Below are 12,196 nucleotides of genomic sequence, written 5' to 3' on the forward strand. Positions count from 1 at the left end.
AGGTTTTCACTGGCCCATTTTTTAAAGTAGATTGCTAGGTCATTCTTCCGCTGTCTTAATCTGGAAGCTCTGTCTAAATCTGTCTACTATGGGTTACCATGCTGGTGTTTGAAATACTGATGGCATAGCTTCCAAAATCAGCATTCTTATACATCACAAGGGAGCTCTGGTAGCATAGTGGCTAAGGCACTTGACTGCTAACCAGAAGGCTGGCAGTTCAAACCCATCAGCCACTCCTCAGAAGGAAGATGGGGCAATCTACTTCCGTAGTGATACTGCCTCGGAAACCCAAGGAGGGGTCGCTATGAGTCAGGTCCGACTCAACGGCACATAACAAGAACAACAACATACATCACAATGTAATTTTCATCTTTACATTTTTTTTTCCACTTTTCTACTAAGCTTCACAACATGTGGAATACTTTTACCACAGCTATTTTAATATCCTTTACTAATTTTACATATGAGCCTATTTTGAATCAATTATTTTCAATGTATTGACTTTTCTATAGGGGAGTGGTGTGTGAATGTATAGAATGTATACAACAATGAAGTAGCTTTCCTACACAGAAATAATTTATCAAATTTAATACATTAAGAGCAACTGAGAATACTTTGGTCACTTTTAGCAGATAGCAATATTCAGGGAATTTTTTTTCCCTGTCATATGCTTAGCATTCATATTAAATGCACTTATCGATCTTCCTCCTAAATTCCCAATTTCCTCATCTAATTACCTGTGCATGTGTTGTGTGTCTGTGCGTGTTTGTTTCCACCACTTTAAATAGTGTCTGATACATGATAAACTCTTAAATAACAACTTACATAAAAATTGACTGCATGCAAGAATGAATAAATGAATGAATGAGTGAATAATAGGGTTTGACATATTCATTTAGAGTCAAAAATTTTAGGTTGAGAAAATTCAGTTAAATAATTAGATCATAGCATTAACTGTTTTTAAAGATGTGTTTTAGCCTTTGCAAAGAGAATTGATTAAAAAATCACATTTTATCTTTAATAAAAACCTTTACTGTAGGAATCCATATTTATTCCAGTATTTTAGGAGACTGTTATGTCTTTATACTTCAAAAGAAATTGTTTATATTTTATGTGACTTTAACCTCATCTTGAATAAATGGACCTTGAAAATATATTCTGTTCAACACATTTTGAAAATCAATCATACATGAAATTGGTCCTCTGACAATATCCACAAAAATATGATCATATATAATTCATGATCATCAAAATCTTATTATTGTATACACTTTGAGACTACAAGTATTTATATCATCATTCAGAATCCTTATGTTAGCAAAATATTTTAACCTCATGAATAATCTCTAAGACATATTTCAAAAATTTCTGTTTTCTGAAGGGTGACTCAATATCTTCTGGAACACATATAATTAAGTATGGTTTAAAGGTCTTTTGTTTCCTTATAAGATTTCATGTAAAGTGTGATTTTTCTCAGTCATTTAACATTTGAATTAAGATAATTGTATTAAGAATTTTTAAACTATACAATTTATGAACAAATGACTAGGAATTGGTTTCTCAAGTATATTAACTGATATGACATATGTGCATATTTATATATTATATATGATAGTAATAATAAATAGGGAATACTTTTTGCATTATGTATTTAATTTGCTTTTCCTTGCCAAATATAAAAAGAGAGAGACTTGTCAATGGTCAGTGTGTCCATTTCCGACATTTTATTAGACCACATGGAGTACCAATTCAACTCATTCAGAGGAAGAAAAGTAAGTTAAAAACAAATAAAATCTTTAGAAACTAAATTATTTGAATTGGTTGTTAATTAAGATACCTCATACTCAATGCTTGCTTTATTTATCTGCCATATAAACTATTGTTGTAATCAGGCCTGACATTGGAGTGTCTGGAGCCAGGGTACAGGTAGAGGTACAGGTACAGGTACAGGCACTGCATTTCTAAACATTTTAAGGTTACAAATTAAAGGAGTAACATAAGATATCAAATTTACTCTTTCTTCCTTGGTAAATGTCTTCATAGTAAGTTGGTAGTTCAGACTTGAAGTTATATTTCTCAGATTCTTATGAGTTACATGCCAAATTTCATGTGAGGGAGGAACCACCCTCAATTTTCTCTGATCTTATCCCATAGCCCACCCCTCACTTTTCCACTTCCAGCTTATTCTCACCTGCAGAGTACAGCTGCCTCCTAGCTATCTGCAAGTTGAGAGCTGGTGAAGTAGGCTTCAGCTGGATTGTCTCCTTTACTTTTAGGCCTTTTACACGATAGGGAGGCATATGGCTAAATGACTGGCTGAAGAAGAGTTAGAAATGGCCCTCGAAGCATGGGTCCAGAGCAACTACGGCGGCCTGTTTCCTGAGTCTAAAGGAGACAGACTTTGATAAAACTGACAACCTACTATTTACCAACATTGTCATGACTGATCTCAATTGATTGATTATATTTGTTTCTTTTCCAAATTAGAAGCACAGTTAAGAAGATAAAAACCTTTCACCTTTTATTCTGAATAATTAAAATTGTTACCTAATTGTTACCTAAAATTGTATGCATTTACATAGACAATACATTAATCCCAAATTGTCAATATAATAAGCTTTGCCAAACATAAATATTCAGAAAAGGAACATAAAAAATTACATGAGTTGTAAATATACAATTTTTAGTTTGCTAAATATGCTGTGTTTAACTTTCAGTTTCAACAAATATAAATTTGCAAAACTATATATTCCAGAAATTGGTGACGTATTTCTAAACAGGCACTGAATATATCAGCACTCATTAGCTACTTAGCTTTACTCCTTTTCTTTGTTCTCTAGTTCTGTTATAACAGAAATACCACAAGTGGGTGGGTTTAACAATATGGAATTTATTTTCTTACAGTTTAGGACGCTAGAAGTCCAATTTCAGAGTGCCAGCTCTAGGTGTTGGGTGAAAGCTCCTTGACCTTGGGGCTTCAGCTCTGCTGATTTTTTTTTTTTTTTTGTCCCAGTGGAGCTGGAGGTGTCTCCTAACTCAGGCAGCTGCTGGCTGCTGAGGCTGGTGAACCCAAAGTAGGTAGAAAAATGACACGATCCCAAGATCAACAGGCAACATTGCAGACTAGTGGTTCAAATCCAGGAAAAAATCCCAAGATAGGCAGGCAACGTGACAGGCCACTGGTAAGTTCAGGAACTGGATACGAAGACCCTGCCAAACACAGAATACAAAATGTGCCAAAAGCTACAGACCTGCCTCAAAGCTCCTCCATATATACTGGAAGAAGGCCACACATTAAAGGCAACTACTTAGCAGCTCCACCAGCCACTCCTCAGAAGGAAGGTTGGGCAATCCTACTTCCGTAGTGATACTGCCTCGGAAACCCAAGGAGGGGTCGCTATGAGTCAGGGATGACTCGAGAGCACATAACAACAACTTAGCAGCTCACAGCAGATTCTACCATGGAGGTGATTACAATTTCATCATGGGGAATAACTACATCCACCTGCCAAGCCACTCAAACCTCATTAAGAATTTTTAAACTATACAATTTATGAACAAAGGACTAGGAATTGGGTTCTCAAGTATATTAACAGTTATGACATATGTGCATATTTATATATTATATATGACAGTAATAATAAATAGGGAATACTTTTTGCATTATGTATTTAATTTGCTTTTCCTTGCCAAATATAAAAAGAGAGAGACACACAGTGAAGTTGACACACAGCCTAACTACCACACTTCTATAGAGAATGAACTATATTTTTTAAATATAATTTCATTGTATAGATTTTTAGTTTAATTTTACTTTAATGAATAATTTTCTTTCCATCTTGTTAGTTTCAAAAGACACTGGAAAGCTTTCCTCAAAAACATCCTTTCCTTAATTACTCTATTTCTTTACTCACATTAGCTCGAGTATATAAGATTTTTTAGTCCAGCTACTCAAAGAATGAGGAAAATAAATTGTGCTCACGAAGCATCTTCATAGGATGATAATTTATTCCAGTGATAGGTAAACCTATTATCACTTTAGAGCACATAAAATTCAATTGGAAAGTAAATGAATCACCAAAAATGGTTCATATGTAATATATAAACCATAATATGACATTAATTAGAAATAGGCTTTATGGAACCAGATTAAAATAGTACTGCAGTGTAGTAAATTACTTAGTGTGGCTTTTCTACCCATAACTCTTTGTAAACTCTGAGGTGGAATTTGCCATGAGCAACTGAGGAGCTCCTGATTGCTGAAGTTGTCCACCTGGAGTATTTCTGTTGGGCATGGCACTAAACAATGTTCTGGGAAGTTCCTGTTCTCTCTCAGGTACTTAGAATTCTGATGTTATGATTGGTTGGTTTGGCCACTTTGCCAGGATCAAAAGGAGGCCTCCTAGAGGCAGAAGTCTCTCTCTGACCTCTGGTTGAGGAAGGATGCACCCCTGAGAGATACATGCTGCGGGAAAGAGATGCAAGAGACACGTATTGCTGAGAGAGACACCGAGGGACACGCACAGCTGGAAGAGAGACTGTGAGAGACAGTGGGCTGCGAGAGAGACTGAGCATTTTTCCTGAGCTTGAATTGTAGCCTGGTGCTTCTCTAATTAACCCCATAATCTGTGAGTTCTGTGTGGCCACTGCAGCAAATAATCAAACCGAGGAGAGAGGTGGTGGGTGTTTTGGGAGGAAGGCAGCATATCTGACCTCTCAGGAATAGGCCTTGGATTATTGATAGTGACTCTTTCTTCCTCTTGTGGGGTTAGAGGAGGTCAGGAGATGTGGCCTCTCTGCCCTTTTTGCAAATACATTTAGCATGTCACAGCTAACAGAGTAGGAACTCTTCTGATAGCAAATCTCTATAGAACAGTTGCAGAGTTCAGAGCAAGTGTGTATGTGTGTATGTGTGTGTGTGCGTGCATGTATTTTAACCTCTTCCACCAACATTTGTCAGAGGAATTCATCTGTTTCTAAATGTGTACCTGTTAATCCAAAGGACAAAGTTCATTTTCTCATCTTACTGGTTCTCTGGAGGTGTGTTTTGGCGTGTGAGGGGGAGAAGTATGGAAGCCTGGAGAGGAAAACCCTCAGACTCTTGGCTCTATGTTGTACAGAGAAGTTCTGCTTTTGTCTCGTGAATCCTGAAGATTTTCTATGATTTCACTTGAAAAGAGTTCTTCTGCTGAAAGCATTTGACAACATCTAGAGTGATGTGATTAATTTTTTTTTTTTTTAAATATGGAACGCTTCACGAATTTGCGTGTCATCCTTGAGCAGGGGCCATGCTAATCTTGTCTGTATCGTTCCAATTTTAGAATATGTGCTGCCGAAGCGAGCACGATGTGATTAATTTTGATTTCAGGAATTGTAGCTTTATTTTTTGTGAAATAATATCATCATAAGATTATATGCATTTTTCTTTTTAATCATTTAAATACATTCAAGCCAAATATATCCAATGATTCTCTTATTTTGTAACTTAAAGCAGAATCACTGACTGGGGGAAAAAAAAGAAAGAAATTAATACAAATCTCCTATAAGTAAATTAGGAAAAGAAAGACCTACTTTTGTAAAGATAACAACAGATATCTTAAGGATATAGATGACTAAAGGGATATTAGGAGCTCTGGTGGTATAGTGCCTAAGGCATTTGACTGCTAACCAGAAGGCTGGCAGTTCAAACCCACCAGCCACTCCTTGGAAGGAAGGTTGGACAATCTACTTCTGTAGAGATACTGCCTTGGAAACCCAAGGAGGGGTTGCTATAACAAATGTGCAAACTAAATAAAATTGTTTGACTGATAAACTTAAGAAATACTGGTTGAGGGCGGGAGAGATTCTCAGAGTAAACTGGCAGTACAATAATAAGTAATACATTATTTCATCTAAGTAAGACAAGAGATAGTGTCTTGTAATTGAGTCCATTCCAACTCACAGAAATCCTCTGTGCTTAGAGTATCCTATTTATGAGTTTTTCTTTGAAAGGAGCTATACATTTTATACACAATTCTCAAATTTATAAGTATTTTGAATAAACTGAGAGATAATATTGCAGTAGTTTAAATTATTTCATAGTTGGAGCTGAAAATGAGAGTCTTTGTATTTAAGAATGTAGTACAAATGAATAAGAGCAAAGACTTTTCATAAAATTATATAAATTGCTTGGTGCAATATACAATCTCATTCCAACTTGCCAACCATATAGTATATTATCAAACATAACAGAAAGTACTAAAATAGATCAATTGTGATTACATTATCTTCTCATATAAATATTTTCATAAGCAAAAGTATCATGGTAAGATATTTAAATTTGCTTTATACTTTTCACATTATCTTACCAAGATTAATTCAAAGTATCTTTACTATGAGAATTGTACAAAATTGAGAATATGCTGAGCAGAGTCTTGAAAAATAGCACACTGTCAAATTGAAAGGAGCTGATATAGGGATCAACCTTAACATTAGCTTTACTAATGATCTAGAAAGTGATGTAAATGGAAATTAATCACATCTTCAGGTAATGAGTGATTAATGTTATAAAAATGGAGAAAAACATTATCCTTGAGAAGTAAAAAATAAATAAAAGCACCAGGCAAGAATGGAATACCAATTGTTCTTCATACTGAGAAAATTTCCTGGCAATGAAATACATTTCCAGAGCATTTAATATAAAATGTAGCTAGGCAGTGGCATAAAGTAAGGGGATATGGAGATAAACTGTGGATAAAATGTGCCATGTACCATATCGGACCATAGATAGTCATCATCTAAGTACTGGATATATGTACTTAGATAAAACTTTCCTGAATTATATGTAGGGAGTTATATTATTTTCTAGAAAGACAGAGGCTTCTTACAAACATAACTATATTTTTAAAATAATAAGTAAGACTATTCCAAATATAATACAATTATTATCAATATTATAGCTATGTAAATGAGGATTGTGTAGATAAAGGAATGTTTACATAAAGTACAACTGTATTTTAACTATTTCTCCATAAAAGTATGTAAGGTATGTGTTCTGGTTACTTAGTGCCACTCTGACAAGAATATACCACAAATGGGATGGCTTGAACAAACAAGAGTTTATTCTCTAATGGTTTGGAGGCTTTAAGTCCAAGTTCAAAGTGCCAGCCTCTAGGGGCTGGGTGAAATTTCTTCAACCTTGGACTTCAGCTCCCCCTCCTACTCCTGGCCCACTGAAGCTGGAGGCTTTTCTTCACTCAGACTGCTACTGGATGCTGAGACTGACAAGCCCAAGGTTGACAAGTAAAAAGGCACAGTCCCAAAGTTACCAAACCACATGGCAGGCCATTACAGGTCCCAAGGTTGGCAGAGCATGACAGGCTACTGAACAATGACACGGCTACATGCAGGCTCCAAGCATGCCATAAGCTAGAGACCATTCCTCAAGCTTCTCCTTATATACAGGAAGCAAACCACATCCTGAATGCAGCCACTCAGCTGCTCATAGTAGATTCTACCGTGGAGTTGATTACCAGTCTCACTACGAGGAATACTACTATATCCAGCTGCCCAGCCACTCAACCAGGCCCAGCCAAGTGGACACACAAACTTAACTACCACAGTATGTGATGAAAAAAATGTGGAAATATGAAACTGTTAGTACTATTTCCTTCACTTATCACTTAAAATTTTATATAATGGTTGATAAGAAGTTAGATTTTTTTTTTTTCTCCTGGTGGAAGAAAATTTATATTATGTTGAAAATAAACCCTACAAATAGAAATAAATCTATCACTACTTTATAATTATTGAATGATTTAAATTTTACTGTGTGAGTATACTGTGTGTGTTTCTGTGCAAGTTATTTTTTTTTTAATTACCTATTTTTATAACTACCTATTTCTATATCTACTTATATACCTATATATATTTATAAGAGCTCTGGTGGTGTAGTGCCTAAGGCATTTGACTGCTAACCAGAAGGCTGTTTGTGGGTTCAAACCCACCAGCCACTCCTCCGAAGGAAGACTGGGCAATCTAATTCCGTAGAGATACGGCCTCAGAAACCCAAGGAGTTACCGCTGTGAGTTGGAACCAACTCGATGACGGTGAGTTTGGTTTATTTATATTAATGAATATATTTAATCATTTTAACTACTCATTAAAAAGCCCAGAAATAAGAATTAATGTCCTTGATAATGTGTAGCACTATTGGTTAATACTTTGAAATGTATTTTACCATGATATATGTGATTTTTGTAATTCTCAGGGCAATAAACAGCTACAGGTGAGCTCACAAATAAGGATAACCTGTAGTTAGTGTACTTCTTCCAAACCAATACCTCTGGTCCTATTCTGAAAGCGTATCACAGGAAAATGTATGAAACTTATTTTTATTATACAGGCTGTTTTGATTAAGGCATCATACCAAATACCTGTAGCCATCTAAATGATCCCAGTTTACAGAGATCTTACCGGACAGAATAGAACTAACCAATAAGATTTCCAAGGCTGTAATCTACATGGAAGCAGACTCCACATCTTTCTCCCATGGAACAACTGGTAAATTCAAATCGCTGACTTTCAGTTAGCAGCCAAGTGTTTAAGCACTGCACCACCAGGGCCCCTTTCATCCCCAATACTTAGGGAACTATAGACAATTAAATAAATAATATTTGGACAACTGATTTTACATATTAATACAAATTTATATTATTTTATACTATGGAAACTGTTAGGTTTCAAATCAAAGACCTGAATTTAAAAAACAAAGAAACTTTAGCAGAGATTATATTACGAGAAAATCTTTTTGAATTTATACTAAAAATCCATTAAAAAGACAATACACTGAAAAAATGGTTAGAGGTCTTTCTGTCTCCCTCTCTATCTCTTTCTCTCCCTTTCTCTCTCTCTCTCTCTCTCTCTTTCTCTCTGTATCTCTTTCTCCTTTACCCTTATTCATTTTTAGCTTCATCTTTAACTTTCTTTTTTAAGCCATTTCCCATTGGTTCTCTGATAGGAAACATGGTTACTTTCTCTCTCAATACTCATCAATTAAAATTTTAAACTTAAAGTTCAAAAATCCCGTGAAATTCAAAAATCCCAGTGAAGTTGTTTTTATTATTTCAGCTTGGGGTTAGGATACTCTAAACTCCTTTTATTAGTTCTCTCTTCAAAAATCTCCAATGAGTACGCACTGATTAGAGCAGAGGTATTTTAAGAGACCAGCAACCTGGGATTTATTACAATAAATATATGGATACTCCACTGCTATCTCAGTAACTCAATGTGTACAATAGCTCAAACTCTTCTTAGCTGGGAAACAAACTCACAAAATCCACTCTATCAGTCATTTGAAGGAAGATTTGAAAAAAATTGTGTAGCCCGATAGTAAAAAGTAAGTACTATGGTGTTGGACCACGTTGGCTAGTACTCTTGCTTTCAGCACTTATTTGCTGGTGAATTAGACAAAATAACTTAAAAGCTTTATTTTCTAGAATCCACAACTGTAAAGTGTATATTGTAAAAATAACACCTACTTTAAGGGTTTTTTATTTTTACTTTTTTTTTTTTTTTTCAACAAATATGACCAAGTGCCAAAATGTCCTTGGTGCATTCAATGATATGAATCGAAATGATACCTTGACAAATATCTGTTTATGGAACTTAGTTTCCAGAAGGACAATACAGATACAAACAAAATAAACAAAAATGATAAGTTCATAGGGATGACAAGTGCCATGATGTAAATAAGTCAGGGAAAAAACAAAGGGAGTGTCAGAGGTGGCAGCTGATAAAAATGGTGTGGTTAGGTGGGCAGATAGGGTCTGACCAACAATAATTCATGAGTAATAATTTGAAAGAGGCAAGGCATGAAGCTGTGTAAGTATCTGAGGGAAGAGTATTCAAGGAAGAGAAAATGCATTTGCAACCTCTCTGAGTCAGGCAAAAAGCTTGTAGTTTTGAGAAAATCAGAGAATATTGTGGCTGGAACAGGGTTAACTAAAAAGAGAGGAGAATGAGTTAGGACCAAACAGGTATGATAGGAAACATATTTAGGAGAACCTTGTATACCACTGAAGGAGTGCCGGGGTTTTACAAATGGTTGAGAGTTCACTTGCTAAGCAAACCATTAGTGGATGAGTCCGTGCAGACATGCCACTAAAGAAAGGCCCAGCAATCTACCTCCAAAATAACAGCCATTGAAACCCCATGGAGCACACTGACACACATGGGATTGCCATGAGTTGGAACAGAGTTGATGTCAACTGTTTTTATTTTTATTTGCTTATTTGTTTTTGCATGGCACTGAAAAGACTTTACATCTACTATTAGTGTCATGGAAACATAATTAAATGTCTTGGGAAATGACAAGATATGACTTAAGTTTTTCACAGGTTGTCCCTCACTGTTTGAGAATAGATAAGAGAGTGGGAAGACAGGGTACCAAGCAGTATGTTATTGGGTGAAAGATGAATGAGAGTAGTAGCAGCAATGGAGGTGGTGAAGAGTCATCTGATGTCAATAATAGTGCAAAAATAGATTTATTTAAAGTGTAGATATAGGAATTAAAGAAAAATTAGAGAAGTAAAAGATGACTCCAAGATATTTTGCCTGGATAATTGGAAAGCTAGAGTTGCCATTTACCAAGATATTGATAACTATGAAAGAAACGTGCTTAAGGGAAGGTCATCTTTTTAATTTTCGACATATTGAATTTGAGACGTATATTAGACTTAAGTGGAGATGTTGAGGAAAAATTTGAGGCCCTGCAAGTTAATGATTTCTTATCCCAAGCCTGTAATATCTCCTAAATCTCTCTTGTGCAGTGGTTCAGATATTAGTTTCTTACTAAGAATGGGGAAATGCCGCATAAGGGAAAAAGACATCTGTTTGGATTTCTAGTCCTTGGAATCTTAGCCCATTCCTTTATCCTCATTCTGCTTATAGGTTTAAGATGACAGATGTATTTTGTATTTCAATGACTTTTCTAGTTGTCCACAGTGGTAGTGGTCTGCTGCAATTAAGCCTATCCAACCTGGAAGCAGAATATAAATATTGTGTTAAAAACCATGAAACAGATAAAAGTACCAAGAGAGTCAGTATGATTCAAGTTAAAAAGAAAACTCCAGTAGGTAGGGAGGATATTTCAGGGATACAATAGAAGGGAATATAGGAAAATAAACTGAAATGGAGCTACCAAGGGAAGGAAAATCAGGAGAGGTAATGTCTTGAAAACCAACAAACCATTTATTTTAAAGAAAAGGAAAGAGTCAAATCTTTTAAATATTATTAATACATTGAGTTAGATGCACACTGAGAAATGACCTTTGGATTGAATAATCTGAGGTCACTGAAGCCTTGAATAGAGCAGTTTTGGCGGAGTGGTAGAATGGGAAAAATGAACATCTATTATGACAACAGGTACTCAGGGGCGTGGTGCCTAAGGGCTTTGACTGCTAACAAGAAGGCTGGTGGTTCATACTCACCAGCCACTCCTCAGAAGGAAGACTGGGCAAACTACTTCTGTGCACATACCGCCTGAGAAACCCAAAGAGGGGTCATTGTGAGTCGGAAACCACTCTACGGCAGTGACTTTGGTTCTTAGTTTTTAATTATGACAGCAAGTTTGGGTAGTAATGATTGTTATAGTCTCATGACTTGATAATGAAAGTTGAAGTTTCTAAGGAGAAAGTGGTAAGAATATTTTGTAAGATGCAACAAAGACAAAAAAGACATTTAGCTTAGTTCTAGAAACAGTTGTAGGAGAGACACAGGAGAAAATTTATCTAGAGAGTGAAATATTTTCCTCCTTATAGTCTAGTTTCCTATAATAGAGTTAGGTTCTAATTAGAGCATGAGGATGAAGAAAATATTCAGAGAAGAGATAGGGGATATTCAGGAATTTGCTAATGAATGAATCTAAATTTTAGAAGGTACAGATTTTGGGGTTGGGAAAGAGCCATATGGGTGGGAGGTAGCCTGGGCATCCTAGGCTTCTAATAGTAATTCAGTGCATAATGAAATTAATCCTTTGGTCTCAAGGTGGAATGTAGGTGTCAAAAATGAGACCTAGAATATTTTATAACGATCTTGTCAAATCACTGAAGCATGAAGAGTTCTCTAGATCCCTCCTCACTCCTGCATATAATAGTTTAAAGGTCTAGAGAGCGTTGGTCTCATTCTGAACAGAAGAGTTCTGAATTTCCCTATGTAT

At 35.7% G+C, this 12,196-nt stretch overlaps 1 non-coding gene across 1 annotated transcript; it reads right to left on the reverse strand.

Moving 5' to 3' along the window:
- Positions 1–5,238: 5,238 nt before the first annotated feature.
- On the reverse strand, positions 5,239–5,345 carry LOC122150259. Its single transcript, XR_006163567.1, has one exon. It is a non-coding gene; the product is annotated as a U6 spliceosomal RNA (small nuclear RNA).
- Between the last annotated feature and the right edge of the window lie 6,851 nt (positions 5,346–12,196).

Source organism: Orycteropus afer, unplaced genomic scaffold (genome assembly GCF_000298275.1).
Source record: "Orycteropus afer afer isolate SDZICR_OR568_19922 unplaced genomic scaffold, OryAfe1.0 scaffold00111, whole genome shotgun sequence".
NCBI lineage: Eukaryota > Metazoa > Chordata > Mammalia > Tubulidentata > Orycteropodidae > Orycteropus > Orycteropus afer.